Source organism: Odocoileus virginianus, chromosome 24, assembly GCF_023699985.2.
Source record: "Odocoileus virginianus isolate 20LAN1187 ecotype Illinois chromosome 24, Ovbor_1.2, whole genome shotgun sequence".
Taxonomy (NCBI): Eukaryota; Metazoa; Chordata; class Mammalia; order Artiodactyla; family Cervidae; genus Odocoileus; species Odocoileus virginianus.
The window spans coordinates 12,880,593-12,907,115 of record NC_069697.1 but is presented as its reverse complement, the minus strand read 5'-3'; positions in this window follow the sequence as shown (position 1 = coordinate 12,907,115).

The following is a 26,523-nucleotide window of genomic DNA, read 5'->3' as shown; positions in this document are numbered from 1 at the left end:
GTTCCTCTTCACTTTCTTCCATAAGGGTGGTGTCATCTGCATATCTGAGGTTATTGATATTTCTCCCAGCAATCTTGATTCCAGCTTGTGCTTCTTCCAGCCCAGTGTTTCTCATGATGTATTCTGCATGTAAGTCAAATAAGCAGGGTGACAATATACAGCCTTGATGCACTCCTTTTCCTATTTGGAACCAGTCTTTTGTTCCACTGTCCAGTTCTAACTGGTGCTTCCTGACTTGCATAAAGGTTTCTCAAGAGGCAGGTCAGGTGGTCTGGTATTCCCATCTCTTTCAGAATTTTCCACAGTTTATTGTGATCCACAGAGTCAAAGGCTTTGGCATAGTCAATAAAGCAGAAACAGATGTTTTTCTGGAACTCTCTTGCTTTTTTGATGATCCAGCGGATGTTGGCAATTTGATCTCTGGTTCCTCTGTGTTTTCTAAAGCCAGCTTGAACATCTGGAAGTTCAAGGTTCACACATTGCTGAAGCCTGGCTTGGAGAATTTAAAGCATTACTTAACTAGCATGTGAGATGAATGCAATTGTGCAGTATTTTGAGCATTCTTTCACATTGCCTTTCTTTGGGATTAGAATGAAAACTGACCTATTCCAGTCCTTGGCCACTGTTGAGTTTTCCAAATTTGTTGGCATATTGAGTGCAGCACTTTCTTATAGTTCAGAAATAAACAAATAGTATTTGGACTTTAAAAAATGATGCTTCAGATAGATTTTAAAAAATCAAAGATGTACTTAGGTATAAATCTAATAAATTATGTGTAGGATCTTTACATGGAAGCTACAAGATGCTGATGAAAGAAAGAAAAGAATATCTAAACTAAAGCTAAGATTCTGTGTTCATGGACTGGAAGACTAAATACTAAAGATGTCAATTTTGCCCAAATTTGTCTATAGATCAATGGAATCTCATTAAAAATCCCAGTGAGCTTTCTTATTGATATTGACAGACTTGATTCTAAAGTTTACGTGGAATGGTACAGACATAGAATAGCATACGTGTTATGGAGAAGAAAAGACTTCCATCGAGCTGAGATTAAGGCTTATTATAAAACGACAGCAAATCTTCATTAAATCTCCTTTGCTTCTTTGTCAAAGATGAATCAACTTTATTATTGTAAGTCTTCTTTTCTGTGTTCTCTATTTTTTCCATTAATATATGTGTATCTATTGTTTAATCAGTACCACACTATCTTAATTACTGTAGTTTTACTCAGCCATACAAAAAACGATTTAAATCTGCCATTTGCAGCAACATGGATGAACTCAGAGAATGTTCAGTTCAGTCGCTCAGTCATGTCCGAACCTTTGCAACCCCATGGACTGCAGGATGCCAGGCTTCCCGTCCATCACCAACTCCTGAAGCTTGCTCTAACTCATGCCGAGCGAGTCGGTGATGCCATCCAACCACCTCATCCTCTATCATCCCCTTCTCCCGCCTTCAATCTTTCCCAGCATCAGGGTCTTTTCCAGTGAGTCAGTTCTTCACATTAGGTGGCTTATGCTTAGTGAAATGAATCAGACAGAGAAAGAAAAATACAGTATATCACTTGCATGTGGAGTCTAAAAAATAATACCCAGAAATATATATAGAAAACATAAAAATACAGATATAGGAAACAAGCTAGTGGTTACCACAAATGGAAGGGAGAGGGGAAAATAATAACTAGGAAATTAAGAGATACAAACTACCATGTATAAAAAAATAGACAGGCATCAAGGATATACTGTATAGCACAGGGAACTATAGCCCTTATCTTGTAATAACTTTTCAAGGACTGTTACCTATAAAAAGGCAGATTCTTTACCAGCTGAGCCACAACGGAAGCCCACCTATAAAAAGGGTAAACCACTGTGCTGTATATCTGAAACTAATGTAACACTGCAAATCAGCTATACTTCAATAAAAATGCATTAATTAATAAAGCAACACATGATACTTGGCAAAAACAAAATGAGCAAAAACCCATAGAAATTTGTAAGATAGCTGTTTCTTCTAATTCTGTGAGATTTTATATACTATACTTTCATAGGCACATATGTGTTCATAATTATTATATGTCCTACAAAAGAAGATAATAGAATAGAACTATGTCAGTAGTCATAAGTGCAAATATATCAACTTGCAAAGGATGTGAAGTCTAAAATCAGATGTTAAAAGTATCCAGCTAATCCTAATCTAAAAGGCACATATGAAATATAATTATATTAAAAGATTCAAAAAAAGTTTTTCCAGGTACTTAGTAACCAAAAGAAATCTGGCAAAGCATATACTTTAAGTAACAGGTAATAATAGGGCTAAGGTTAATAAAGATTCCTATAGAATGATAAAAGAGATATTCTGAACTATTCTGAACAGTCTAGTTTTTACTGGATTTTTGTGTCCTTCAAAATTCATATGTTGAAAACCTACTCCTAATGAAGGTTGAGCCTTTGGTAGGTAGTTAGGTCATAAGAGAGGAACCATCATGAATGGAACAAGTGACCATAAAAGAAGAGGCCAGAGAGCTGGGGAGCTCAATGTTTACCATGTGAACATACAACCAGAAGACACCCTTCCCTGCAAATCAGGAAGAAGGCCCTCACCAAGAACACAACTATGCTGACATCCTGAGCTTGGATTTCCAGACAACAGACCTGTAAGAAATAAATGCTTGTTGTCTAAGCCACCTAGTTTATGGTAACTTGTTACAGCAGTATGACCTAAGAAAAATAATATACTAATTATAATACAAAGAAAACTATAAAGTACCTGTGAATAAACCTTTCAAATGATGCATGAGACTTAATGAAGCAACTCTTTAAATTTTATTGGCTAACAGGCACCAAAGAAGAAATATATATATATATAATAAAAGCTTTTCCACATATTTAAGTTATATACTTGGCTTATGGATGGGTAAGACTAAATATAGCAAAGATGTTCTTTTTCTCCAACATAACTTAACAGTTTAAACGAAATTCCAATTTTGTGCCATGACATGTTAAATGCTAAGCTAAGCCAAAAATTCATATAAAGAATTAAAGGGCTCAAAATAGAATATTTGAAGTAGTAGGAGGAGACAGGATATTAAAATCCATTATAAAATTGCACTGACTATAAAAATACCATGAAAAGTATACAAAGTAAAACAGTTATTTTTATAGAACAGTGTGTGTGTGTGTGTGTGTGTGTTTATGATGTACTATTTAAGCAATACCTATTTAAACAATACTATTAAGCAATACAATATGTAAAAAAGCTATTCATATAAAAAAAGTGATAAACATAGATTTGTACCTCACACCATAACTTAAGATATACTCTGGTGTATTAAATATTGTATTAGTTATCTGTAGCTGCTGTAACAAAGTGCCACAACTGGGTGGCTTAAAATATAAGTTTATTGTCTTACAGCTCTGGAGTCCACAAATTAAAAATAAAAATGTTAGCAGGACCATGCTCTCCCCAAGGCCCTGGGTAGAATGCTTCCTCATTTCCTTCTAGTTTCTGGTGAAAGTGTGTGTTAGTCACTCAGTCCTGTCTGATTCTCTGTGACACCATGGACTGTAGCCTGCCAGCTTCCTCTGTCCATTGGATTTCCCTGGCAAGAATACTGGAGTAGGTTGCCATTTCCTTCTCCAGGGAATCTTCCCAAGCTAGGGATTGAACCCAGGTCTCCTGCATTGCAGGCAGATTCTTTACCATCTGAGCCATCAGGAAAGCCCTGATTTCTGGTGGTTACCCGCAGTCATTGACATTTCTTGGCTGACGACTGAATCACTCTGAGCTCTGTCTCTTTTGTCATATGCCATTGTCCTGTCTGTCTCAGGATGCAAATTTCCTGCTTATGACACTAGGCATTTTGGATGAAAACCCTGTTCTAGTAAGCCCTAATTTTAACTTAAGTAATTGCATCTACAATGAGCCTATTTCTTTTTTTTTTTTTAATTAGTTGGAGGCTAATTACTTTACAATATTGTAGTGGGTTTTGTCATACATTGACATGAATCAGCCATGGATTTACATGTGTTCCCCATCCCGATCCCCCCTCCCACCTCCCTCCCCATCCCATCCTTCTGGGTCTTCCCAGTGCACCAGGCCCGAGCACTTGTCTCATGCATCCAACCTGGGCTGGTGATCTGTTTCACCCTAGATAATATACATCAGGGCAGAAAAAGAAGTAAAATGAGCCTATTTCTAAATAAGGTCACATGCTCAGGTATTGGGGTTAAAAAGACTTCAGGATATTTTTTTGAGGCATCCAACTCAACCTGTAACAATCCACTTCTGCCCAGCCCCCCAATAATGCATTGTCTTCGCATGTGCAAAATATATCCACACTGTATCAATATCTCTGCTAAGCATTCCAGTATCAACTCAAAGTCCAACATTTCATCTAACTCTCATGAATCTAAAGTCCCAAGTCTCATACTCAAAATCATTTATCAATTATGGGTGATACTCAGGGTATGATTAATCCTGGAGCGAAATTCCCCTCTATCTGTGAACCTCTGACTAGACAAGTAGTCAATTTCCAAAATACAATGATGGAAATGCCTAGCACAGATATCCACACAGCAAAAGGAAGAAACTTCTGGAAGGAATAAAGAGATTACAGATTTGAACAGGGCCAAAGTCCAGCAACGCAAATTACACTCGATCTCAAGATGGCGCCATATCCTGTCCTCTGGGCCCACTGGGGCAACCCTGCCCCTCAGCCCTCTCCCAGGCCTGCGCCTCTGTCCTGTGGTGGAAGTAGCAGCCCTGCCTGCCTCTGCATTCTGGCTCTTCCCTCGAGTTGTTCTTCCCTCATTCCTTCTCACCTCTCTCCCTTTCAGACCATGAAGGCACTGTTTCTATTAGTAAAAGATTTTCAAAACCCTTGTCTTCCATGCACTACTCACAGATCCAAGCCATCAAACAAGAATTGCCCTCCTCAATATTTCCTGGATAATCTCATCTTTTTTCCTGGCTTATACAGAAATGGTTGATTAGTTTCATAAATTACCTCCCTAACCTCTTCAGTAAGTGACTGTCCAGCCCTCCCTTGGTTATATTTTTCAAATAAGTTGTGAATTTTCTAAATCATCAAGTGCCGGTTACTTTTCACTTAAAACTTCATCTTTCAACTTATCTTTCCTCTTGAGTTTTACCAAAAACAGCAAAGAGAGATATATGCACCTTCAGAAACACTTTCCTTGGACATTTCCTCAGCTAAATATTCAAGTTGATCACTTACAAATTTCACTTGACACAAAAACTACATATACAATTCAACCAAGATCTGTCAATTTATAAAGATTACCTCTCCTTCAGTTTCCAATAACATGTTCTTAAATTCTGTTGAAGACTATACCTGAAACATCTTTGACATTCACATTTCTGTAACATTCTGTTCATGATACATGTGCTCTATAAGGCAACAGAAGATTTCTCTGCAGCTCTTCTCACTTTTTTTTCAGAGGACTTACCTGAACTGCCTTTAAAGTCCTTATATCTGTCAATAACTTTGAGGCCATCTATGCTTTCCTAGTGTACCTCAAAATTCTTCTATGCTCTACCCATTATCCGATTCTAAATCTACTTCCATAGTTTTAAGTAGTTATAACAATAGCAGTCCACTTTCCAGTACCAAAATTTGTATTAGTTTCCTAAGGCTTCTGTTTCTGTAACAAATGACCACAACTAGATGGCTTAAAAGAGAACTTTATTCTCTCACACTTCTGGAGGTTAGAACTTCAGAATCAGGGTGTCAAAAGACCATGAGTCCTCTGAAATTCTGGATAGAACTCTACCCTGCCTTTTCAAGCTTCTGGTGGTGACCTTCAATCTTTGGCATTCTTTTGCTCACAGCTGCATCCTTATATGGTATCTTTGTCTCTGTGTTCAAATCTCCATATTCTTATAAGGATGTCAATCATACTGGATAAAGAGTCTATCCTATTCCAGTATGATTTCACTTTAACTTAACTAATTCCATCTGTAACAATCCTATTTCCAAATTAAATCACATATAAGTTAGGAGTTCAGTCTATTTTTTTAGGGACACACAATTCAACTTATAACAAATATGTATATTTATAAAGCAAGACTACAAACATAACTTGGAAGAAAATATAGAAATGCTTTTGAACATTGTGGTTCATTAAGATTTTTTAAAAGACCAAAATTCAAAAATAATAAATTCAACTACACTGCAATTATATACTTCTGCATGTGGAAATGATTAATTAGCCATGTGACAGTGAAATCTTCATACTTAGGAAAATACTTAGAACTCATATTGCCAAGAAAGGAATAGAAATTTGATTATGTAAAAATAGTGAAAATTCCTACATATTGATAAAAAATTAATTGTTAAAGATAAAATGCACAAATATGAGGAGTGAATTCATATTAGGTGCTGAAAATCAGTAGAAATCTGGATTCATTTTTAATAGGTCCTAATTAACCCCTCATTAGACTGGCAAAAAAGAAAACAATAAAATTTAACACAATATACTGTTGGTATGGATGTGAGAGACAGGAAATTATTAGTACTACTAAGAGGAGTATAAATGGTTACATCACCTTGAAACAATTTAAGAGTACCTTATAAACTTTTCTTATAACTATCTCATCATTTGATTCACTACATCAGTTAGCTGTTACCATCATATCATGATGATAAGCCACTGTTTAAAAACCACTATGTAATAAACCACTCAAAAACTCATTGATTCAAAGCCACAATGTTTTTATTCTCTTGGGTCTGTAGGTCTGTGGGTCAGCTAAGACATGCTTTTTAAAGGTGTTAGTAGAGCACAAGTGAATAATTAGTATATGTGTAGTGGTACTTAAGGTTTTGGCTTAGAATCAATACATTTCCATCCATGTGCTATTGACCAAAGCCAATCCCAAAGTCAAAGGAAAAAGTGCCCTTTGACTTGTTATGGAGGATATAAACATATATCAAGGAGCTTGGAAACAGGGACAAGTGAAGAATGTTAGCCAATAACTCTGTTAAATATGCTTTCTTGGTCACATTTATTCACAAGCTTATTACATGTAAAACATGTCCACACTCATTCCAAGACCCTAATCTAATCACAGCAGGAGGCCTGAAACCTAAAATCTTGAGATCTATATCAATATCAACCTTGGATTAATTCTTCATAATCCAAAAATTTATGAATAAGAAAGAAAACATCCCCTCAACATACAATGGTCAAACAAGAAAAGGATACTGTCAATAAAAAAAAATGTGTATTTAGATAATTTGAGACACATAAGAGTCACTCCTTTATTTTCTCATAACCATTCTGAAATCCACCTGGATAAATGATGCCAGATGTCTGTAACTGTGGGGTAAGATATACATTTTATTAGGCACTGATTATGCTCCCCACGACTGCTTTGCCATTCTAATATTCTCTAAGACTCTTATATTTGCCCTAGGGACACCCTTACTTTTCCATCATTGTCTTTGGCCATTTCTAGAGAGATTTGTAAAACATGTTTTTTGTTTTTGAGATGAAAAACTTTCTCCATCCTTCTTAATACTTCTTTACAGCTGTAGAAAGTTGGGGACCAAGAGAACATTTCTCATCTTTAACTATGTCAATTAAGGCTTGCTGTAACTTTAAAAAAAACATATTTCTCTTAAAAACTTCATGGATTTTTTGTGTATTTGATTCCAGTCAAGTCTCTTTGCCACATTTTCTCCGCATAATTCTTTTGGAGACATCAATTTCCTTATATACATAATTAGAAGTCTTTAAGTATATATTTCTTCAGCAAAACCATGAAGTTATGCCTGATATAGGTTCTTTCACCCAAGTGAAAAGATCTCCTAGTTTTTCAGGTACCTTATAAAAATGACTCCCCTTCTTTTGATTATTTTTTATTTGACCCCAGGCTGTATCTTAATTTGAGAATCTTTTATTGACAGGAGAGTTGGGGATCAAGATACTGCTTTTTTTTCCCCCCCTATCCAAAGTTTTGGGCTCTCTATATTACCTCAAAATGCTGCCTAAAATCTTTCCAGCTGTTTCTGAGTTTATCCATTTCTTTGGTAGTTTATATGAAACAACAATCTCACACTTTCCGCATTTGCCTAGAAGCCATCTTGGCACAAGCTCATTGAATACATTTTCTTTTATTAAATAAACATATGATAGTTTTATCAATTGTTCCACTACCACCTAACATTGATTATAATAATAAATTGAAGATAATATCAAAGTGTGACACACTTAAAAATATTTGATAAAATGTCATATCATTCCTGAATAATTAACAGAATAGCATAAAAGGAAGCACAAACACATGCACACTTTATATGTTGATTTACATTGAATCTATTTTGCAGCAACAAGAATTATGGTACCATTCTACAGCATTCTTCCAAACTGTGCTATCATCAAAAATGTCAATGCCAGAAAATAGATTTTTAAAAAATATTAAGCTAGACAGTATAATGAGATTTGATCTATAGAAATATTCCCAAGTTTTAAAGATGTAAAACAGAATATACTTGAACAATTTTAAGCAACTCTATTTGGACATATACAAAGAAATATGAAATGGTTGTATGAAGTTTAAAAATGCTGTGTTTTACATTTGTATACTTTCTTTGTGTGTTAATTTGGCAAAAATCTAACTGTAAACTTTAGTAATAATTGTATGAAATCTATGGGAATATAAATGTCATACACACATTTTTAACAGGTTCTGAAACAAATGTGTTTTGAATGGTATACTGCACAGAGCACTTGTAAATAACTAAATTTCACTAGGCATATCCAATAGAAGAATTTCTCTTTCATAAACATTGAAAGAAACAGCACCTTCAAAACAAAGAATTTATTTATATGTGATTTCATGAGCAGTTTAACCAAATTAAAATGTACACATTACATTTAAGTTTAGGTCATACTGTGAAATTAGTTTACTTAAAAATCTTTTTTGAACATTTGCTAAACATAGTAACTAATAATTCAAAACAATTACTGAGAGTTATAGGCACGTGAATAAGAATAAAAGTAAAACATTTTCAGAAAATAAAATTGTCCATTTTTTGATTGTGGTTATCATCTTTTAATCTCATTTTCTGTCATCTCTTTTATTATACTGAATAAAATTATAAAGTACTTGGAAAATGAATGCAATAAAAATTTATAAACTTTCACATCATTTGTACTTTTTTGCATACTATGTTTACTTTGCTTAACAGCAAAGGAGTCATCTCTTAATATCAGCTAACTTCCTGTTAAGCTTTGCCAATAGAGGGCTCTACAAGGCAGTTAAAAGACAGGAAAAAAAAAAAAAAGATTTTAATTCCAATGCATTTGCTTGTGGTTTCTGTCAGCAAAGCCACACATCGGCCCGTCAGATGGAGGTGGCAGTTGTTTCCAGTTTTCAGCTTTTGTCTGTTTTTGCAGCATTCGCAGGAGTGAGACCCATCATTCTCTTCCTCCAAACTCAATGATATGAAAACAACCCAATTAGAAAAGTAAATAGAAAGATCTGAATGGCCACCTCACTGATGTAGATATGAAGACTGTAAATATGCAAATGAAAAAGTGTTCAATATCATATATTATTAGAGAATTACAAATTAAAACAACAATGAGAAACTCGTGTATACCTATTCAGTTCAGTTCAGTTCAGTCACTCAGTTGTATCCAACTCTTTGTGACCCCATGGACTGAAGCACGGCAGGCCTCCCAGTCTATCACCAACTCCCAGAATTTACTCAAACTCATGTCTATTGAGTCGGTGATGCCATCCAACCATCTCATCCTCTGTTGTCCCCTTCTGCCACTTTCAATCTTTCCCAGCATCAGGGTCTTTTCGAATGAGTCAGCTCTTCGTATCAGGTGGTCAAAGTTTTGGAGTTTCAGCTTCAACATCAGTCCTTCCAATGAAAATTCAGACTGATTTCTTTAGGATGGATCTTCTTGCAGTCCAGGGACTCTCAAAATTCTTATCCAGCACCACAGTTCAAAAACATCAATTCTTTGGCACTCAGCTTTATTTATTAGAAAGAGTAAAAGTCCAAAACACTAACAACAGCAAATGCTAACCCCATGTTCCAAAGGTGTGGTGCAATGGGAACTTTTAGTCCCTGCTACTGGAAATAGAAATAATATAGCCACTTTGTAAGACATTTTAGAAGATTCTTAGAAAGCCAAACATTGGCTTAGCATATGATCCAGCAATTATACTCAAATATATTTATACAAATGAATTGAAAACTTATGTCTACACAAAAACCTGCATAGGGATATTTGCAGCAGCTTTATTCATAATTGCCTCAAGTTGAAAGAAACCAAGATATCCCTCAATAGGCAAGCAGATAAACAAACTCCTCTACATTCCTATCAAGGCCACAAAAAGAGGAAAATATCTAAATGCATATGGCTTTGTGAAAAGAGCCAGTTTTAAAAAACCATCTATTGAAGGACTCTAACTATATGACTAATCTGAAAATATCAAAATTTTAGAGATTACTGGAAATATCAGCAATTACCAGAGATTTTGGAGTAGAGATGGTGAGATGAATGAATTGCACTTGCTTATTTAACACTTTATTCTCAATGGTTTAGATAATATACCTTTTCAACTGATTGCATCATGTCTTTGAATGTCTGCTTTGGGGTTTCCCAGGTAGCTCAGTGGTAAAGAATTCACCTGCCATGCAGGAGATGTAACTGAATTCAATATTCTTGCCTGGAAAAATCCCATGTACAGAGGAATCTGGCAGGCTACAGTCCATGGGGCTTCAAAGAGTCAGACATGACTGAGCACACAGCTTCTAATGTCTGCTTTATCATTTATTCAAATCAATATTGTACAGGATGGGCAATAATCTGAACACAGTTTTGAAGGGATAACTTTAAAGTGGCTCTTGATTTGTCTTATTCCATGACACAAAAAGCTACTTGCTTTCTTTATTAATTAAAAAAGAAAGACCTTTATTTAAACTATGTTATGACAGTTGAACAGCATGGAAAAGATTATTTTAGTCTATAAGCTTTGTTTTGCTTATAATTAATCCCAAATTTCTTCTTAAACCACTTACTCTCAGTTCAACTTAAATGTGAGTATTTTAGTGTAAGCTAACTTTTTTTAATAGTCTGCACTAGGGGACTTAAAAACAATCTCCTGTTTGTGTGTTACACTAATAAAGTATCACTTTAAGTGAAAAAGAATAAAGATGCAATGATACATAAAATCAGCTAGATTTCCATAAAGATTTATTTAATTTATTAAAGTATATGATGAAAAAAAACAGAATGTACTTATATAGCACAAGTGTACATTGCATAAATATATAAAGGATCTTATTGATCGCTTGTAAATTTGTTGAACAATACTGCTTATTGTATTTTACTGATTTCTTTCAAAAACTTAGGTTTATAGTTGCCAGAGAAATTATAAGTAGAAAAGTAATACCGCTGAAGATTTATATTGTATAAAGATATGTATCCCTATATAAGTGGTTTTGTACCAGATATAAACAAAATTTCTGGTTTAAATTCATCAAAATCACCTCAAATAAAAATTTGAAACAATGCTATATTTATGTTATTTCTAACTTTAAACTTTATCTCTAAAGCCTTTAGGGAAGCCCTTTCGGAATGCACCAATGGTCAATTAACATATGGCAAAGGAGGCAAGAATATACGATGGAGAAAAGACATTGTCTTCAATAAGTGGTGCTGGAAAAACTGGACAATTACATGTTAAAGAGTGAAAGTAGAACACTCCCTAACACCACCCACACATAAAAATAACTCAAAATGTCTGAAAGACCTGAATGTAAAAGCCAGACTCTATAAAACGTTTAGAGGAAAACATAGGCAGAACAGTCTTTGCCATAAATCACAAGATCTTTTTTGACCTATCTCCTAGAGTAATGAAAATGAAAACAAACAAATGGAACCTATTTAAATTTAAAAGTTTTGCGCAGCAAAGAAAATCATAAGATGAAAAGACAACCCTTAGAATGGAAGTCAAGTGGTCCATAGGAAGCATCATTATAAACAAAGCTAGTGGAGGTGATGGAATACCAGTTGGGCTATTTCCAGTCCTAAAAGATGATGCTATGAAAATGATGTGCTCAATATATCAACAAATTTGGAAAACTCAACAGTGGCCACAGGTCTGGAAAAGCTCAGCTTTCATTCCAATCCCAGAGAAGAACAATGCCAGAGAATGTTCCAACTACCTCACAACTGCACTCATTTCACATGCCAGCAAAGTAATGCTCACAATTCTCCAAGCTAGGCTATAACTGTATGTGAACTGAGAATGTCCCAATTTTCCGGCTGGATTTAAAAAAAAAGCAGAGGAACCAGAGATCAAATTGCCAACATCTATTGCATCACAGAAAAGCCTAGAGAGTCCCAGGAAATATTTATTTCTGCTTCTTATACTACCCCAAAGCCTTTAACTATGTGGATCACATAGTCAGCAAACTGGAAAATTCTCAAAGAGGTGGGAACACCAGGCCACCTTACCTGGCTCCTGAGAAATCTGTATGGAAGTCAAGAAGCAACAGTTAGAACCAGAGATGGAACAACAGACTGGTTCCAAATTGGGAAAAGAGTACATCAAGACTGTATACTATCACCCTGCTTATTTAACTTACATGCAGAGTGCATCACGAGAAATGCTAGGCTGGATGAAGCACAAGCTGGAATCAAGATTGCCGGGAGAAATAACAATAACCTCAGATATGAAGATGACATAATTTATGGAAGAAAATGAAGAAGAACTAAAGAGCCTCCTGATGAAGGTGAAAGAGGAGAATGAAAAAGCTGGCCTAAAACTCAACATTCAAAAAATGAAGATCATGACATCTGGTCCTATAGCTTCATGGAAATTAGATGGGGAGACAATGGAAACAATGACAGATGACTTTATTCTCTTGGGCTCCCAAATCACTGCAGATGGTGACTGCAGTCAAGAAATTAAAAGACACTTGCTCCTTGGAAGAAAAACTATGACAAACCCAGACAGCATATTAAAAAGCAGAGACATGAATCAGCCATTGACATGGCTGTCTAGGTTGGTCATAGCTTTTCTTCCAAGGAGCAAGTGTCTTTTAATTTCTTGACTGCAGTCACCATCTGCAGTGACTTTGGAGCCCAAGAAAATAAAGTCTGTCACTGCATTCATGTTGAGGTTTGACAGAAGCAGCAAAATTCTGTAAAGCAATTATCCTTCAATAAAAAGTAAATTAAAAAAAAAAAAAGCAAAGACATTACTTTGCAGGCAAAGGTCCATCTAGTCAAAGCTATAAATTTTCCAGTAGTCATGTGTGGATGTGAGAGTTGGGCCATAAAGAAAACTGAGTGCCAAAGAATTGGTGATTTGACCCATGGTGTTAGAGAAGACTATTGAGAGTGACTTGGATACAAGGAGATCTGATCAGTCAATCCTAAAGGAAATCAATTCTGAATATCCATTGGAAGGACTGATGCTGAAGGTGAAGCTCCAATACTTTGGCTACCTGATGTGAAGAGCCGACTCATTAGAAAAGACTCTGATGCTGAGAAAGATTGAAAGCAGGAGGAAAAGGGGACGACAGAGGATGAGATGGTTGGATGGCATCACCAACTTGATGGACATGAGTTTGAGCAAGCTCTGGGAGATGGTGAAGAACTGGGAAGCCTGGCATGCTGTAGTTCATGGGATCACAAAGAGTAGGATGTGACTGAACAATAACTACAAAAGAATGGGAGAAAATATTTGCAACAAAGCAACTGATAAGGGATTAATCTCCTAATTCACAAACAACTCATGAAGTGCAATATCAAAAAAATAAACAACCCAAATAATAATAGGTTCAAAATAATAATAGGTTTAAACTGTAAACAGACATTTCTCCAAAGAAGATATGCACATACCCAACAAACACATGAAAAGACACTCAGTATCACTAATTATTAGAGAAATGCAAATCAAAACTCAATGAGGTATCATCTCACACCAGTCAGAATTTTGTTTTTTAGTTTCTAAGTTGTGTCCAAATGTTTTGAAACCCCATAGACTGGAGCCTACCAGGCTCTTATGTCCCTGGAATTTTCCAGCAAGCATCCTTGCAGTATCCAGCAAGAATACTGGAGTGAGTTGCCATTTCCTTCTCCAATCAGTCAGAATGGCCATCACCAAAAATCTACAAACAATACATGCTGGTGATGGTGTGGAGAAATGGGAACCTTCTTACATTGTTGGTGGGAATATAAATTGTATAGCCAGTATGGAGAACAGTATTGAGGTTTCTTAAAAAAACTGAAAATAGAACTATAGCATGACCTTCTGACCCCATGCCTGGACATATACTAAGAGAAAAACCATAATTCAAAAAGACACATGCACTCTAATATTCACTGAAGCACTATTTACAATAGCTAGGATATGGAAGCAATCTAAATGTCCATCAATAGAGGAATGGATAAAGAAGATGTATCACATATATATGATGGAATATTACTCATCCATGAAAAGGAAATAAATTGTGCCATTTGCAGAGACATAGGTGGACCTAGAGAATCTCATACAGAGTGAAGATGTCAGAAAGAGAGACAGATATTTCCTGTTAACACATATATGTGGACTTTAGAAAAATTGCATAGATAATTGTATTTGCAAAGTAGAAACAGAGACACAGATGTAGAATGAATATATGGATACCAAGGGGGAAAGGCAAGGGGGCGGGGGGACGAATTGGGAGACTGGCGTTGACATATATACACTACTATGTAAACAACAGGTAACTATGGAAAATCTACTGTATAGCACAGGGAACTCTACCTGGTTCTCTAAGGTTACCTAAATGGAAAGGAAATATAAAACAGAGGGGATATACGTATCAGCTGAAACTGATACAACAGTGTAAAGCAACTATACTGAAAATAAAAACAAAAAAAAAAAAAAACCTTTGGAAAAAAACCAACTATTATCTGATGGTGAGATTTACAAACATTAACAATAAAATTATCTTTAGAATTTATAGACAATATAAAGTTTCCTATAGCTTGGCTGCCAATATGTACGCCCTGATGTAAATTCCCACAGAAAATACATTAGTTCTGTTTCCCCAAGAAGTAGACGGCTAGATGGAATGAGACATGTAAAGATTTATCAAGGAAAACGACTGTGGAGAATAGAGAGGAAGTTGAATAAACTTCAGACTACAGTGCACATCTGCCCTATGAAGGAGAATGAGGAGGAAAGAGGATGAGTAGGAAAACTCTCGCATGATAGAACTGTTGTGAAAGAATTTTGTCCAGGGTAATGGTGAGTGCCTGAGTTAAATTCATCTGCCAGAGCAATCTGGTTTCTCACAGTAAATGTTCAATGTTAGGATCCTGCTCTACTAGTAACTAGCTGGGAGCAGCTCTGCAGAAGAATGGCTTTGTCATAAATGTGGAGCAGCAGTAGCCGGGACTGCTGATCAACTACGTGCTTCCCAAAGTAGGAGATCTAAGTGGCTCATTTCAATGGCTATTCCTCATCATGTATTACATAGGAGGGTTTTCTTTCCCGGGGAGGAAGATCTCTCTGATTCCTCTGAAAAGATAGCTTAACTTTCTTTTCTTTGGTGAAGAACTTGAATAGTGTTTGTTGCTCCTTTATTTCACAGGTTGACATTTTCTTCATTATAAAGAACCGAACTTCTAGAATGCCATGGAAGAATTCCAATTATGTTTGGGTGCTTAAATTTATCTCTATTATTTGCTTGAACTTTTGAGTGAACAATTTTCTTCCTTCCTCCTCTACTGATCCTTGTATTCTAATGCTCCTGGTAATCTGCTTAGCTCCAGAGTTCCCCTTTATTTTATCCTAATTAATATGACTACAATAATTGGGTGGAGAACATTACTACAATGGTTAAGATCAGATGCCTTCTATTTCTTTTGTGTTTAAGAGATTATTTTTATATAAGATATAAAAACTATATATTATATAAATATATATGATTATTCATATAATAAATATAATCATATAAATATATAAATTATATAATTTTATTTAATATAATATAATTTTATTATAATTATAGACAATTTTTACATCAAAACTAGGATGAAAACCTTAAAGAGTGGTTATATAGCTGAATTATATATAACTTGCTTTCCTCCAGTTTCCCTGGTGGATCAGAGAGTAAAGAATCTTTCTGCAATGCAGGAGACCCGGGTTCAATCCCTGGGTCGGGTAGATCCCCTGGAGAAGGAAATGGCAACACACTCCAGTATTCTTGCCAGGAAAATCCCATGGACAGAAGAGCCTGGTGGGTTACAGTCCATGGTGTTGCAAAGAGTCAGACTGAGCTGAGTGACTAACACTTTCACTTTTGTTTTTCTCCAACTGTGTCTAAAAATAAAATACATTTTCTAAGAGAAGTAATCCTTGTTACAATGTAAAACTTGGTTGTATTGATATTTAAAGATCTCTGGATTTATTAATAATGCATGACCTTTATTTTTCATTGTTTTAATTGCCATAAGATTATGTCATGGCACATACCAAAAGAAAGAGTTAGTGTTAATTTCTTATAAGCTTTTAAACTGAAAAAAGGAACCATATAACTCCTTTCCTACGAAATATGTTTTATCCAATTTGAAAATGTGTCTGAAGTGTAATTTACTTACAGCTGGATGATTTATAATTATTTATCAGTTGGAAACTTCTTCACATTTATTAAAGCAATATATTTAATAAATTCTCAACAAATTCTGCATTGGGAAGGATATGGATAATTTTCTACACAGTGAAAATTAGATATCTTCATCTTAGGAGACATTTTACCCAAAGCTAAAATATAATTTTGATTTTATACTTGTCTTAATTTTCCTTTATTATTTTAAGTATCTTAGATGAATCCTCACTATAATTTTGTTCCAAGTTTGCCTGCTTTTAAATCAATTAAATCAGCAGTAATCAACTGCATTTTTTTTTGTATTTTTATATGCATTAGTTGTGATGATATATGATCTAACTAAAAATCTGTTTTCCCTTTTATATAAAGTCATGTTTAAAGTTTAGCATAATCAAATTCCAATTTCCTTTACAATGAACAATAACTGAGTATAATTCAACTGTTAAGATGTAGGGAAAGAAATGTATAAAATTCAGGATGATTCCTTTACAGTGCAACTTGTGTGTTTTTCTTTTTGATTGGCTAAAACATAGATGTGAGGCTAGAACATCCAACTTGACCTTGAGGGAATATGAGGTTTTCCCATTGGAGCAAATAAAGTTATATCCTTTAGGACTTTGTGGAACATAACCTTTAATATCAGCCCTGAGGTTATCTTTTCTCTCAACAAATAGTAATGAATTAGAAGCAAATATATTTTATTCTCCTATCTTCATTTTCATTTTGTATACCTATCTTAAATATCTCTATCAGAATAAATATTGAAAAAAGTACAGACTTTGAGCCAAACTTCTAAAATTAATTTCTGCTTCTAACATGTAAAAACTATAAGAACTTAGGCAAGATATTATACTACTGTGTCTCAGTTTCCTCACTGAAAAAATAAAGTTAACACAATATCTAACTCATTGTATTGGTGTAAACATTTAAAATATGGTTTTGCACATATTAGTTTATTTTTCTTTTTCTTCCTCCCACCTCCTCCTCTTTCTCTTCATTCTTATTCTTATTCAGCAGTTGTTTTCAAAATATATTGGTATACAAAATGATTAAATTTATAAATGAAGAGTATATAGATGACATAAATTTTGATAACTTCTATTAATTACTTTGGGGATTTCTAGATATTCATTTATTTTATTATTCAAGGAATACTTATTGAAATTTTAATGTGCAATAAATTTATTAACAGAAAATTAAATTGGAAAAATAATTGTCTTGTATTACTTACTTAGAGTTTTACAAAGAATAAGAGGTTTTTTCTTATTAATATGTTTTACATTTTCTGCAATGAATAAATATATATATGCATATATATGTAACACAACATTAAAAGACTATGAATGCATTATCAAATGAATTTTAATTCAATTACATTAAAATTCACATGCGAAAATTGTTCTTAAATTGGTTGTTTTTTGCTACCACACTATTGCCAGACATAATCTAATTCAGTTCATTTCAGTCGCTCAGTTGTGTCTGACCCTTTGCGGCTCCATGAATCACAGAACTCCAGGCATCCCTGTCTATCACCAACTCCTGGAGTCCACCCAGATCCATGTCAATCGAGTTGGTGATGCCATACAACCATCTTATTCTCTGTCGTCCCCTTCTCTTGCCCCCAAGCCCTCCCAGCATCAGGGTCTTTTCCAGTGAGTCAGTTCTTAACATGAAATGGCCAAAGTATTGGAGTTTTAGCTTCAGCATCAGTCCTTCCAAAGAACACCCAGGACTGATCTCCTTTAGGATGGACTGATTGGATCTTCTTGCAGTCCAAGGGACTCTCAAGAGTCTTCTCCAACATCACAGTTCAAAAGCATCAATTCTTCAGTGCTCAGCTTTCTTTATAGCCCAACTCTCACATCCATACATGACCACTGGAAAAACCATTGCCTTGACTAGACTGATCTTTGTTGACAAAGTAATGTCTCTGCTTTTTAATATGCTGTCTAGGTTGGTCATAACTTTCCTTCCAAGGAGTAAGCATCTTTTAATTCCATGGCTGCAGTCATCATCTGCAGTGATTTTGGAGCCCCCCAAAATAAAATCTGCCATTGTTTCCACTGTTTCCCCATCTATTTCCCATAAAGTGATGGGACCAGCTCCTATGATCTTAGTATTCTGAATGTTGAGCTTTAAGCCAACTTTTTCATTCTCCTCTTTCACTTTCATCAAGAGGGTCTTTAGTTCTTCACTTTCTGCCATAAGGGTGGCACCATCTGTATATCTGAGGTTATTGATAATTCTCCCGGCAATCTTGATTCCAGCCTGTGCTTCTTCCAGTCCAGCATTTCTCATGATGTACTGTGCATATAAGTTAAATAAGCAGGGTGACAATATACAACCTTGACGTACTCCTTTTCCTATTTGGAACCAGTCTGTTATTCCATGTCCAGTTCTAACTGTTGCTTCCTGACCTGCATACAGATTTCTCGAGAGGCAATCACCTGCTCTGGTATTCCCATCTCTAAGAATTTTCCATAGTTTGTTGTGATCCACACTGTCAAAGGCTCTGGCATAGCCAATAAAGCTGAAATAGATGTTTTTCTGAAATTCTCTTGCTTTTTCAGTGATCCATCGGATATTGGCAATTTGATTTATGGTTCCTCTGCCTTTTCTAAAACCAACTTGAACATCTGGAAGTTCATGGTTCACGTATTGCTGAAACCTGGCTTGGAGAATTTTGAGCATTACTTTACTAACATGTGAGATGAGTGCATTTGGGTGGTAGTTTGAACATTCTTTGGCATTGCCTTTCTTTGGGATTGGAATGAAAACTGACTTTTTCCAGTCCTGTTGCTACTGCTGAGTTTCCAGATTTGCTGGCATATTGAGTGAAACATTATCACAGCATCATCTTTCAGGATTTGAAATAGTTCAACTGGAATTCCATCACATCCACTAGCTTTGTTCATAGTGATGCTTTCTAAGGCCCACTTCACTTCACATTCCAGGATGTCTGGCTCTAGGTGAGTGACCACACCATCCTGATTATCTGGGTCGTGAATATCTTTCTTGTACAGTTCTTTTGTGTATTCTTGCCACCTCTTCTTAATATCTTCTGCTTCTGTTAGGTCCCTACCATTTCTGTCCTTTATTGAGCCAATGTTTGCATGAAATATTCCCTTGGTATCTCTAATTTTCTTGAAGAGATCTCTAGTCTTTCCCATTCTGTTGTTTTCCTCTATTTCTTTGCATTGATTGCTGAGGAAGGCTTTCTTATCTCTCCTTGCTATCCTTTGGAACTCTGCATTCAAATGGGTATATCTTTCCTTTCCTCTTTGCTTTTCATTTCCTTTCTTTTCACAGCTATTTGTAAGGCCTTCTCAGAAAACCATTTGCTTTTTTGGATTTCTTTTTCTTGCAGATGGTCTTGATTCCTGTTTCCTGTACAGTGTCACAAGCCTCGTCCATAGTTCATCAGGCACTGTGTCTAACAGGTCTAGTTCCTTGAATCTATTTCTCACTTCCACTGTATATTCATAAGGGATTTGATTTAGGTCAGACCTGAATGTCTAGTGGTTTTTCCCACCCTGTTTAATTTCAGTCTGAATTTGGCAATAAGGAGTTCATGATCTGAGCCACAGTCAGGTCCCAGTCTTGTTTTTGCAGACTGTATAGAACTTCTAAATCTTTGGCTGCAAAGAATATAATCAATCTGATTTCAGTGTTGACCATCTGGTGATGTCCATGTGTAGAGATTTCTCTTGTGTTGTTGGAAGAGGGTGTTTGCTATGACCAGTGTGTTCTCTTGGCAGAACTCTATTAGCATTTGCTCTGTTTCATTCTGTACTCCAAGGCCAAATTTGCCTGTTACTCCAGATGTTTCTTGACTTCCTACTTTTGCCTTCCTGTGCCCTATAATGAAAAGGACATCTTTTTTTTGGGTGTTAGTTCTAGAGGGTCTTGTAGGTTTTCATAGAACTGTTCAACTTCAGCTTCTTCAACGTTACTGGTCAGGGCATAGATTTGGATTACCATGATGTTGAGTGGTTTGCCTTGGAAACAAATTGGTTATATATTAATTTTAAAAATAAAAGAGAAAGCTTTAGAAACTAAAGTGACAACAGTGTGCAGTTTTTAGAATGTCTGTGATGTGTAAGGATAAGCAATGATTGTGGGGATAGAAAGGAGATGAAAGTTGAATGTAAGTTTTAGTGAATATGGAAAATAAGAAAAAGAGTGAAAATGTAGATCAAGTGATTCAATTCTAGATGACAGGGAGGATAATGCTACCAAAAATGCAACATGGCTACTGGAGAGAAAATGTGTAATTGGAAAGTAAAGTTTATAATATGAATATTTAATAGTAAACACTATTGCCATGGTTAAATCTGAGTTGTCTCTATGGTAAAGAATCCACTTGCCAATGCAGGAGACATGAGTTTAATCCCTGGGTTGAGAAGATCTCCTGGAAAAGGAAATGACAACCCAATACAGTATTCTTGCTGGGAAATCCCATGGACAGAGGAACCTGGTGGGCTACATGAGATTGCAAAAGAATCTGACACAACTTAGTGACTAAAGCAACAAAAACAAAAAACTCTATTATTATCTAATTTAAAGGGAGCATTTACATTTGGGGGGATAGTTTTGTTTCATGTAGCTTGATAATATCTTATAATCAGTTCAGTTCAGTCACTCAGTTGTGTCCAACTCTTTGCGACCCCATGAATCACAACAAACCGGGCCTCCCTGTCCATCACCAATTCCTGGAGTTTACTCAAACTCATGTCCATCGAGTCGATGATGCCATCTAGCCACCACATCCTCTGTTGTCCCCTTCTCCTCCTGCCCCCAAGCCCTCCCAGCATCAGGGTCTTTTCCAATGAGTCAACTCTTTGCATGAGGTGGCCAAAGTAGTGGAGTTTTAGCTTCAGCATCAGTCCCTCCAATGAACACCCAGAGCTGATCTCCTTTAGGATGGACTGGTTGGGTCTCCTTGCAGTCCAAGGGACTCTCAAGTCTTCTCCAACTACAGTTCAAAAGCATCAATTTTTCAGCACTCAGCTTTCTTCACTGTCCAACTCTCACATCCATACATGACCACTGGAAAAATCATAGCCTTGACTAGATGGACCTTTGTTGGCAAAGTAATGTCTCTCCTTTTTAATATGCTATCCAGGTTGGTCATAACTTTCCTTCCAAGAAGTAAGCATCTTTTAATTTCATGGCTGCAATCACCATCTGCACTGATTTTGGAGCCCCCCAAAATAAAGTCTGTCACTGTTTCCCCATCTATTTCCCATGAAGTAATGGGACCAGTTGCCATGATCTTAGTTTTCTGAATGTTGAGCTTTTAGCAAACTTTTTCACTCTCCTCTTTCACTTTCATCAAGAGACTCTTTATTTCTTGTTCACTTTCTGTTATAAGAGTGGTGTCTTCTGCATATCTGAGGTGATTGATATTTCTCCCCGCAATCTTGATTCCAGTTTGTGCTTCTTCCAGTCCAGTGTTTCTCATGATGTACTCTGCATATGAGTTAAATAAGCAGGGTGACAATATATAGCTTTGACATACTCCTTTTCCTATTGGGAACCAGTCTGTTGTTCCATGTCCAGTTCTAACTGCTGCTTCCTGACCTGCATATAGGTTTCTCAAGATGCAGTTCAGGTGATCTGGTATTCCCATTTCTTTCAGAATTTTCTACAGTTTATTGTGATCCACACATATTATATATCTTATAATAGGAAAAAGAAAAAAGTATTCTAGATAAGAGTGTAGCCTTTACTATATGAGATAAGAAGTTAACCTCTCAGAGAAATGAGTAAATTTCATAATAAAGTAAAAGAATGATTTCAGTAAGAAAAGTTTAAGACCGCAGAACTTGGAATATAATAATGGCAGCTGACCTGGAGCCTGGCTGACCATAAGCATCTCTTAATTGTCACAAACATGCATGTATGCTCAGATGCTCAGCCATGTCTGATTCTATGACCTCATGGACTGTGGCCAACCAGTTTCCTCTGTCCATGGAATTTCCCAGGCAAGAACTCTAGAATGGGTTTCCATTTCCTATTCCAAACTCACATAGGGAAAGGAAAAACTGAATGTAAAGTATCATTCAAATGAAATATAAAATAACACCATACATAAATTAAAAGCCAAAATGTAAACTTTCATGTTCTTTGATTTTAATTATGATTTTTTACATTGTAATCATGTGTATTTTAAACTTTATCACTCATCTCATCCATCCTCTCAGGTTAATCAATCACAAGTGAATATTTTTGTAATGGTTCTAGCTTGAAGTAACTCTATAGAATATCACCTTTTAAAATCGTGTTCTTATTGATTTTAATTTTAACAACTCCATACCTTCCTTACTCAGAGAAAATAAATATTTAAAACTGTGAGACATTCATAGTGAAAAAGAACAGTGTCTACATGGAATGTAAGTTAATGCTCATCACAGACAATGCACTGAGTAAATAAATGTAAAATTTTTAAAATACTATTTTTATTAACTTACTCTGTCCTAAACAGATACCATAGAACTAAGTTTGCAAGGCTTAATTTATTATCTTTTTCTGTTAATAAGTATAGCCAACTGGTGTTATCGTTAAATTGTTCATTGCTTCCGAAAGTCATAATGGTGACTTTGTAACATGTTAGTTTTATCATTCCCAGTTTTGATCTGTTGTATAGAAGTTACTAATACCTCACAGTATAGTTTGAGGACAGAATAGGGTAGAGCTGAGTGCCATTATTTTTTCAGTGATTTGGAGAGTCCCTGACACACACTCACACAAAATAAGCGAAGACAGAAATACTTTTTTTTCCTTAGCATATAGATAACTTTAACTAAGAGTAAAAAACTTAATACTTTCTGATGAAATTGAAATACCCATGCATTTTTTCTAATGTGTACTAAGTCCTTAAACATCCTGCATGTTTGAAATACCATCTAACAAATACATTTTTTTTTGTTTAGAATGTGGATATTTCTGCTAAAAAAACATTGCTTTTATAATAGCACCATTTAAATCTAACATTTCACAATGAATGAATTTGAATAGCATGATGGAGTGGTTAACCATTCCCTTCCCCTGAGTACCTTCCCAACCTCAGAATCAAACTTGGGTCTCCATTGCAGGCAGGTGGATTCTTTACCATCTGAGCCACCCAGAAAGCTCAATTTATATATTAAAAATGTTTAAATATACATACAGTTTGTCAGAACTTATACATTAGCAATTAAATTAACACTATAAATCTGAGTTTTCTGAACCTATTGCAATTTATATTCTCCAAATGAGTAAATATTTTGCAACTATTTGCCTTAGTTTAAAAAAACTAATTAATAAGGGAAACATTACCTTTTAAAAAATTAAATATTTTTCAGAATTAATTTTGTGGTGCAAATACAAGAATCCCTCCTAAGTTTGAAAGACTTTTAGCTTTTAGTTCATTCTTGAAATGATGAAAAATGTAGTAGAAATTAATGATGTACAGTTTTGATGTTCTTCAAGAAGCAAGGCGTTTCTAGTTTTTAATGTTATCTCCTCTGCAATAGACTCTGATCTCCATGTTTGCATATTCTCCTATGATTCTAAAAACATTAGGAAACTATGATTAGAAACACAATAGTTCTTATATTTACAGTTTAAATATAAAATGGCAGAGGTGTTGATCATTAAGTAAAGATATCGACAACTATCTTTAAAATAAAGCTTAATAGTTAATGTGTGTGTTCTATAGTTTTCTAATTTCTATTTCATCAAAGAATAGTAAGTTTTAACTGAAGTATTTGGTATTTGGATGAGGAATATCTCACTTGCACACAGAAAATCAAGACTGATGTATTGAATCAAAAAATAAAGTAGTAAGTTATTTTCACCTAAAAAAATTACAACGCTCGATGTGAGTGATATAAAGAAAAAAAGGTGGGTTTTTTTTTAAAATAACTTCTATAAAAATAAGAAACTTTTTGAAAATACATTTTGAATTGTTTTCAGTTCTGAGCAGAAAGAATTCCTCTGTTTTAATAATCTTCAAAAAGGAAATGAGAAGGAACAGAAGTGGCCATGGGAGATATTAACCCATCAGGAATTTTCATCTGCCAGAGGTGGAACTTATGAAATAGTGACTTGATGTGAAATCATACATCTGAATGTTGCTTTAAGTGAATAGAAAACATTCTATTTTTTCTAGTTTTATATGTACTCTATGCTCATTCTCTTTAAAGAAAAGGGGTCAAATCTCTTTTTATATTCTGCAATATAAGATTTTAAAAGTCCCAATAAAATGGTAATATAAAATTCCATCTTCATTTGGTTTTTATTTCTGCTAGTATTATGTATATGTAAACTTAGTAGGTGTAATGTAGAATATGAAGAAAAAAGTAATACTAGTCAGGCTATAGAAAATGAATTTTGCATATGAGTGTTTATAATCCTAAGAACACAAAACACTCATATCCATTTCCTCTGCCTTGGCTCACAATCCTTTCTCCATAATTAAGAATTTTGCTCCTAAAATTATTGCTGCTCTTTACCACATCACCAAATTCTGCATTATTGAGAACATGTTTCAGCAGCAAGTAAAATGAATAATAGGAACATTGTCAAACTCCTTTGATCCCACATGCCTGTCCAACCCAAGATTTTCTCACATCTCTTTCCACTTCTAGGAGAATTTCTCAAAACTGTCATCCATGCCCTTAGACTCACACTTTTTACCACTTTATACTGTTTTTAACCTATTCCAGTTGAACTTCTTTCCTCTCAACTGAAAATCTCCTGTTCAAGTCCTCTTCCTTCTCCTTTTATCTCTTTTCTCTCTACACTCTCTGCTGAAGTGTACCTATATCAATGTTTTCAGTTCAGTTCAGCCGCTCAGTCGTGTCTGACTTTTTGTGACCCCATAGACTGCAGCACACTAGGCTTCCCTGACTATCACCAGCTCCCAGAGCTTGCTCAAACTCAAGTCCATCGAGTTGGTGATGCCATCCAACCATCTCATCCTCTGTCATCCCCTTTTCCTCCTGCCTTAATCTTTCCCAGCATTAGAGTCTTTTTCAATGAATTACTTCTTTGCATCAGGTGGCCAAAGTATTGGAATTTCAGCTTCAGCATCAGTCCTTCTCGTGAATATTCAGGACTGATCTCCTCTAGGATGGACTGGTTGGATCTCTTGCAGTCCAAGGGACTCTTCAGAGTCTTCTCCAACACCACAGCTCTAAACCATCAATTCTTCAGTGCACAGCTTTCTTTATAGTTCAACTCTCACATATATACACGACTACTGGAAAAACCATAGGTTTGACTAGATGGACTTTTATTGGCAAAGTAATGTCTCTGCTTTTTCATATGCTGTCTAGGTTGGTGATAGCTTTTCTTTCAAGGAGGAAGTATCTTAATTTCATGACTGCAGTCATCATCTGCAGTGATTTTAAAGCCCAAGAAAATAGAATCTCTCACTGTTTCCACTGTTTGCCCATCTATTTGCCATGAAATGATGGGACTGGATGCCATGATCTTAGTTTTTTGAATGTTGAGTTTTAAGCCATGTTTTAAAAGTCATCTATTTGCTCGTGACTCTCAAATCTGTGTCTTCAAGAAATTTTTACACTTCATACAGTAACTGTAAATATAATTGTAATAAACACAATTGTTGTATTTTGATTTTAAGCTTGATTCAAGTATGTGCTAAAAAAGTCTTCCTTGATCAGTCACCCTAAACTAACATCCAGACATTCTTTATTCTATTGTGCTATCTTATTAATTTTTGCAGGAGTTTTATCACTACTTGATGTTCTATTACAGAATTAGATATTTATTTTCTGTATTAGTCTTGACTATTATTTATTTCTCTGAGTCAATTTCTTGTATAATCAGAATGTAGTTACATGGCAAGTAGGGAATCTGTT